Genomic DNA, 7694 nt, shown 5'->3' with positions numbered 1-7694 from the left:
TCGAAGCAGTCTCAATAGAGTCTCCATAATTGTCAAAAATCCCTTTTACTCAATATCTTTTAGGTTGGGAGATCGTTTCTCCCCTATGTCATTTGGAGGTCATCCACCGGAGATCATGTTTTTCTCCCTGTGTCATTGGGAGGTCATCTACCCCGTCACCCATTGAAGATCGTTTTTTTCTCCGTGTCATTTGGAGGTTCCAATTAATGAAGGTTTCAGACCCTTCTCGGCTGGCTCCAGGGCAGAGTGGAGCATGGCAGAGAGCAAGAGAGCAAAATGGAGGAGTAGCAGCAACAACGGGCCTGCCCACTTCTATATAGACATAATCCTGGTCTAATTACTATTTGGTCTGTATACTGCAAACGTAATAAATTGTCATCAGTGAAAAAAAAAAAAAGAAATGTAAGGTGACACATCCACTCTGGGAAGCCCTTACACATGATTCCTTAAAAATAAAAACATAGCTGGGGAGATGGCTCAGTGGAATAAGCACTTCCCTGGCAAGCGCAAGGGCCTGAGTTCAATCCCTGGTTCCGCAAAAAAAATTAAAAAAAATAAAAAATAAAAAAAAACATAAACTTACCATACAGCTCACTAATTCCACCCCTGGAAATATCAACTCTGTATGTGCATATTTCTAGTGGTATTATCCCGTAATTAAATTGCACGTAGCCCAAATACCTGTCCTCCCATGGCTAGGAAAACAACGGCTACATCCGTACAACAGAACGCAATGCAGCAATAAAGATCCATAAAGTACTGGTACCTGCCACAGTGTGGGAGGACCTCGAAATTGTTGCACTAAAATAATAAAACTATATAAAGAGACAGGATGATGTAGGATTCCACTTATGTGAAAGGCACAGAAGGAAAAGCAGTTCTCAGAGCACTAGCCAGGCTAGCACCATTTTTGCTTAGTACTGAGACTGCTTCTGACTGCAGTTTGACAACGCTTGCTGAGACACGTAGAATTCCCAGGATGGCTGTGTGCGGAGCCAGCTCTAGCAACTGTCTCAAGGACTCTCATCTTTCCCTTCTCGCTTTTCTTGGTTCTGTTTACTGAGAGCTCTATAAAGCAAATAGCTTAGTAACTTATTAGCTTAGTAGGGCTGATAACTTCGGTAACACTACAGCTTATAAGCCAACCACCACTTTGGAAATAACTCCTAATAAACTCACTTGCTCACCAGGCTGGACTTGTCCAAACCATTCTTTGGGCTGTCAGGGCCTTCTCAATTCGGAGGCAAATGTTTCTTTTACATCTTCCCAGTAAATTCACCGAACATGTACAGAAGAGACAAATGTACAGAGATAGAGATCAAAGCCTACCAGGGCTGGGGAGGGGGGTGAAGGGCCGTGACTACAGTCTGTAGGGTGTTAGGGCTCGTGGAAACACACTGCACCTGCAGTACGCTGACAGCAACACTCTACAAACGTGCTAAGAAGCACCGAATTGAATCTTTACAGGGGGCTGTGACCAAGGATCCTTCCTGCCTTCTGTTTGTCATCTTTACATCTTTATCAAAGTATAATTTACACATTATAAAATCCAGCCATTGTACCTAAAGGCTAGTTCTGTAGCAGATTACGGCAGCAGGTGGATCAAGGGTGAATGCAGAACCATCTAGTTGGCTTGTGGATAGAACTACGTTTGTTTTATGGTGGAATTCTTGCCTTCTCACTCTCTGGGCTGGCTGAATTTGGAGACCCTTTTTCTTTTCCATGTATTTAAAGTAGCCTGTGTTGGTGTTGCAGTTAGTCGAGTTAGATAAAAATATTATAAGCATTCAGACAGGGTGAGGCCCTCGAGGAGACAGCACGGAAGACAAAATATGTTGCAACTGTGAGATCCTCCTGCTGTGGGCCAGACCTGGAGACCAAAGATCAAACAAATGCTGACCTCCCTAAAGATAAGCACCAGGGATTGATCATCGCTTTGGAGAAGCCAGAAAGAGTCACTGATCCAACTACTACCTGCTGGCTACCACATAAACTCCTGTTCTATATTCATGCCCACTTGCTACGTGACTCCCTTCCCCATTTGGTCCTGGACTTAATCAATTTTACCTGAGCAATGGTGCTTGTAATCTCATTGGTTGACCACAGTATTGTCCCACCTCATGCCCACCTAAGCAAGTTCGCATGTTCTCCACCACCTTAGACCCACATGGTTTTCCTCTATAAAAGTCCCTGGAAGAGACAGCTTCCTGGGGACAACCTGCTCAGAGCCCCCTTTTGGTCCCTGTCTCGGACAGAAGCTTTCTTTCCCCTAATAAATATATTCTACTTTTTTTTTTTTTTAAAGTACAGGGTCTACAGGGTCTCATTACACAGATCGAACTCGTTTTCAGCCTCCCAGGAGCTGGTATTATAGGTGTGCTACCACATCCATTCAATCGCCATCTCAGCACATCCCAGGGGTAGGGACAGCAGGGTAGGCCTGGGATTGAACTCCAGCCACTGCCCTCTGCCTAAGCAGGCACTTTAGTCCTCTGAGCTATCTGGCTGGCCCTAAATATAGTCTACTCTTAACCTCTGTTTGTTCCTAAAATTCATTCTTTGGTTTCAGAGAACACGAATTCATCCCAGGTACCTTTCAGGTCGGGAGTTACATTTTTCCCCCCTCTGTCATTGGGACTTCAGATGTTTCAGTGACTGATGATTGGGGCAAAGTGTAGTTCTGAAATTTAATAGTGCTGTAACCTTGGGAAGTCCCTTAACCTCTCTGAGCCTGATTTTCTGCATTGGTAGTAATCTAGGTAAGCACCCCAAAAGGCAGAAAAAGGAAGTCTAAAGTATATTACTGGCCGGTGCTTCCAGTGCACTAGGCTTGCTATGGATGTCCTCATTTATTTATATTTTGCCTTACTGCTGCTACTTTTGTTTTATTACTTCCCAATTGGGAAGTTTAGGTTTCAAGTGTCTGGTACAAGGAAATGTAGCCATGAGGTACTAAACTGGCTCAGGACATGGTGCACCACAGCATGCAGTATGTGTTGCTGGAGGCAGGACCAGCTCTCCTGGCGTATCAGTCAGGGTTTTACTAGAGGAGCAGATATAACACAAGATGTACACATGCATAAGAAGCTGCAAGACTGGCTTCCGATGGTCAGCCAGAGTCAGATGAGGAAGCACACAGAGGGCGTCTGCACACTGGAGACTGAAGGAGTCAGTCCAAGGTCTGGAGCTCACCGCAGTGTTCCATGCAAGTCCCTATAGGAGGCTGATGGGTCAGTGATGGAAGGCTGATGAGTCTACACCAGAAGGCTGAAGGTCCCAAGGTGGAGGCCAAAGAGTCTGCACTAGAAGCCGGGTGGCAAAGTCCAAGCTGACTGGGAAGACCGGAGCTCCTCCAAGGAAATGGAACACTCCGTCCTTCCTCAGTTCCCTTTTATATCCTTTAAGGGATGAGTCACTCTAGGGTGGGACCTCCATGCCCCAGGGCGTGGAATTGTGAGCCCATTTAGTCAAGCTTTTAACTTCTCGAGTTGACACAGTGTATCAACCACTACACCTTGATAGCAAAGGCAGCCCCTCTCTAGGATGCCCTCAGCCACCTCAGCAGTAAGGAATCACACCATCACCACCACTCATCCCAAGCAAATGCTGATTTAAACTCATCCCTCCGTGTTTCCCTTGGGTGTCTGCCGCATCAGAGATCTTTGTATTAGGCAGTGGCATCTTTTCCAGAAATCTGGTTCGTATGGGGCTATCCAAACCATGACCCGATCCAAGCCTGAGCTCGTACCTCTGCCAGGCAGTCTCAGGGAGCCAGGTGAATCTCCATCCTGACCCAGTGGCTATGACATAGCAGAAACCACCAAAATATCTTCTGCAGATATCGTCCTCTCTAAAACATCAGCTTCTTTACATCTGCCTTGCAGGCAGACTAAAGATATGGACAGGAGGAGCTTAAGGAAACAATCCTTCCTCTTCCTCCCTATGTCCACTCCCACTCTTGCTTCTGAAGCAGTTCCACTCCCAAAAGCTTCAGAGAAAGGGGTCAAGCTGATTTTCCACATCCCGTAGATTTGCTAGTCTCTAATCCTCTTTTCAAAATAGGCTTACTGACTTCGTTGCTGTCTTATTTATTTCTGAAGATATGAAACTAAGGCAAGTTTTGTAATTCAATGTCAGTCTTTGGGGGCAGAGGGTATAAGAACTACCCAGTTGGGGAAAGATGTTTGCCTCTGCTGGGGATTCCCCAGCCAAAGCTTGTGCGAAGAGGTTTAGGACTATCCACTTGGGACATGTGCCACCCTAGGCTGCCCTAGAGAGGCAGTGTCATATCTCCAAGGCCGAAGTCATTCCCCACAAGAAGTAGTCACCCGTATGTCCCAAGTGTACACATCTCAGTATCCAACAACAGTGGGAAAGTGCCCAGCAAGGCCAGTGTGACTCAGTCAGGGCCTGCCCAGGACAGAGGCATGTGTCAGGAAGGAAAACAAAGACCTTAGTAATACTTTGGTGCATGCTGCAACCGGCCTTGGGCACCCTGGTAGTGTCACTGTTACTAGTTGAGTTCTCTGAATCTTATGGGCCTCATTGGTTCTATAACTCCAGAAAGGATCCTGTAGATAGATCACTTCTTCATTTTCAATTCTTGGTTTGAGGAGGAGCCTGTGTCTACAGGAAGCAGGCTGCCTTGGACACTGCGCACAACCTCTGGGGCTCAGAACTCAGTCAAATCCTCGAGCTCCTCTCTTACTTACCTATGAGCACTGCAGTTCACCTGGGACTGAACCGCCCCTCGGTCTCTTGCATGTAAAATCAGGGTAACGATCTTGGCTTCTCAACATCCGTGAGATGACTACATGATGTCTAGTGGCCTAGCAGGCTCTCGTGCTGAACCTGGGTCACTCACTCAGTGCTCACAGTGGTAACAAACTGAAGCAAGCTCAGCCCCTTGGCTTATTTGAAAAATGTAAAGATCTGTCACACTCCTCTCTGAAGGATCAAGATGCACGCCCTGCTCTTCACACTACCCCAGGTCCTTCGATCTTCGCGCTTTGCTTCGTTCCAAGTGTTTCAAACACACACGACCCATTCTTGTGCTCTCCGAGGATGAGAAACACAGGCCGTCTTTCTCTGTAGTCCTCTTTTGAAGGAACAGAGACATGTACTTCAGCTTTCTGTTGGATGATGATCAGAACAGGCACAGCAGAACTGCTCGGGGGCATTCTGAGCATCTTCTAAGAAATAATTTTAGGTCACATTGAAATATGTGAAACTTATCTAGAGATGTTCATTGTTCCTATGTTCAATTTTCTATAAAGTAGGTTTGAAATTTCAATTAGTTGCCTTCTTCTTTTTTTTATTTATTTATTTATTTATTTTTATTTATTACATTTATTTATTGTGTGTGTGTGTGTGGCCAGCTCAGCCCACCAGGGGGCGGGGCTGGCTGGCACGTGGTGCTGGAGGATCCAACCGAGGTCCCTGTGCTTTGCCAAGCTTGTTTCAAGTAGGTGCTTTAGACCACTGAGCCATCTCTCCAGCCCGCCTTCTTCTTTTTTCTTTTTCTTTTTTGCAGAACCGGGGATTGAACTCAGGCCCTTGCGCTTGCCAGGGAAACGCTTATTCCACTGAGCCATCTCCCCAGCCCCAGTTGCTTTTCTTTTGATAGAGAACACTAATTACAGGAAGAATACCAAATATAATTTATAGGAGCTTACAAACAAGGTATAAAGCAGGAAAAGCTAAAACAATAAGGTTTCATTTTCTTTTGCTGAAAAACATTAAGTTGCTCTGAGCAAGGTGTAAATTCAACCTTACAAGTCCTATCATGATCCTTTCCACCCGTGGCTACAATAGATTTTTCTTTTTTCTTTTTTTTTTTTTTTTTTGAGACAGGGTCTCACTGTGTAGTTCAGGCTTACATTGAGTTTACTATGTAGATCAGCCTGGCCTCGAACTCACAGCAATTCTCCTGCCTCTGCCTCCTGAATGCTGAAATTACAGGTACGCCCGACTACAACTTTTAAGACAAAATTTAAAAGCTAAGGACCAGCGAGATAACTCAGCAGACTAAGCACCTGCTTAGGCAAGTGCAGGGACTGGGGTTCAATCCCCAGCACAATGCTGCACCTGCCCCACCCCCAGGCACACTGAGCTAGCCACCAAAACCAGACGTGGTGGAGCACGCCTGTAATTCCAGCACTGGGGAGTCTGAAAATAGGAGGCTCACTATGAGGCTGAGCTGCATAGTAAGACCCTCTACCAAATACATAAATTAAAAAAGAAAAATTAAAAACCAATGAAAAAAAAACAAAACCAATGAGTGTAGTGGCACATGCCTGTAATCTGAATACTCAGGAGATTGAGGCAGGAGGCCATTCTGGTCACCTCATTGAGACTGTCTTGTAGGGGCCAGGGAGATGGCTCAGTAGAATAAGAGCTTCCCTGGTAAATGCAAGGGCCTGAGTTCAATCCCCAGCTCCAAAAAAAAAAAAAAAAAAAAAGAGAGAGAGAGAGAGAGAGAAACTGTCTTGCAATGAAACAATGTTGCAAAAAGAAACAAAAAACTAAAAAACAGCCCATAGGCAAAAAGGAGCCCAAACATAAAACAGAATGAAAGAGCCCAGCACAGCTGCACTTGGGAGAAGACACTAAGGCAGGAGGCTCTCTTGAGTTTAAGGCCAGCCTGGGCTACATAGTGAGTTCAAGGCAAGTCAGAACTACATTGCAAGCACTATCTCAAAAAACAGGGGGTGAGCTTTCTGTCTCTGTCTCCGCAGGAGCTTTCTTTCTCCCAACAAATATATTCTGCTCTAAAAAAAAAAAAAAAACAAAAAAACATGAAGCCAGAATGGATGACCATGACTTTGGGCCTACAGGACTCTATCCAGAAATACGCAAAGGTGGCTTAGGAATGCTGTTCCTAACGAGTGGGCCAAGAGGAGCCAGAAACAACGGCCAAAAGGATTCCTTAAACCCAAAGCTGGAACAAGTCTCCCAGTCCTAGGGAAAGAAGCTCAGGAACAAAACAGAACTACAACTTCCGCAATTGCCTGAGGAGCAAGCAGAGGAAGGCGCCTAGCTCAGCCCCTGGCTGGCACCGCGGCTGTGGGCAGGAGCCCTGAGCAGTCACTGTAACCCAGCAAGGCACCTGCAGAACCATGCTACCAGACAGGCGAGCCCAAGAGGACGACGTGGGTAGGCCGTCCTCAGGTGGGCATGGAGGCCTGCACTCTGGACACCTAACAGTGTCACTGATCAGCCAGTGAGTCCAGCCCACATGCGACGGGAATGGATCAGTCTGGTAACTGAAACAACTGGGTAGAGTTTAAAACAAGTATGTTTTGATTCTTAAGTGGATAGAGAGAAAATATCCATGAAAATTAAAAAGATTATAAAGCAACACTGGGTAGAATGACAGAACAACAAGTGGATATAAAAAAAAAAAAAAAAGAACTGCAAAATGAGGTCATTAAAAAAAGCCAGAAAAATAAATAAAAATTTAAAAACCAACAGGTTAAAAAAGGGAGGGGGTGGCCAGCGAGATAGCTCAGCAGACTAAAGCGCCTGCAAGCGTAGGCAAGCGCAGGGACCGCAGTTTGATACCTGGTATCACATGCCACACCAGCCAGCCAGAGTCTGGGCATAGTGGCGAATGTCTGTAATCCCAGTGCTGGGGAGGCTGACAGTAGGAGATCACTAGGAGTCCGAGCTGTGTAGTGAGATTCTGTACCAAA

The sequence above is a fragment of the Octodon degus genome, unplaced genomic scaffold (assembly GCF_000260255.1).
Source record: "Octodon degus isolate 3935 unplaced genomic scaffold, OctDeg1.0 scaffold00010, whole genome shotgun sequence".
Taxonomy (NCBI): Eukaryota; Metazoa; Chordata; class Mammalia; order Rodentia; family Octodontidae; genus Octodon; species Octodon degus.
Note: the sequence above shows the minus strand (reverse complement) of the source record.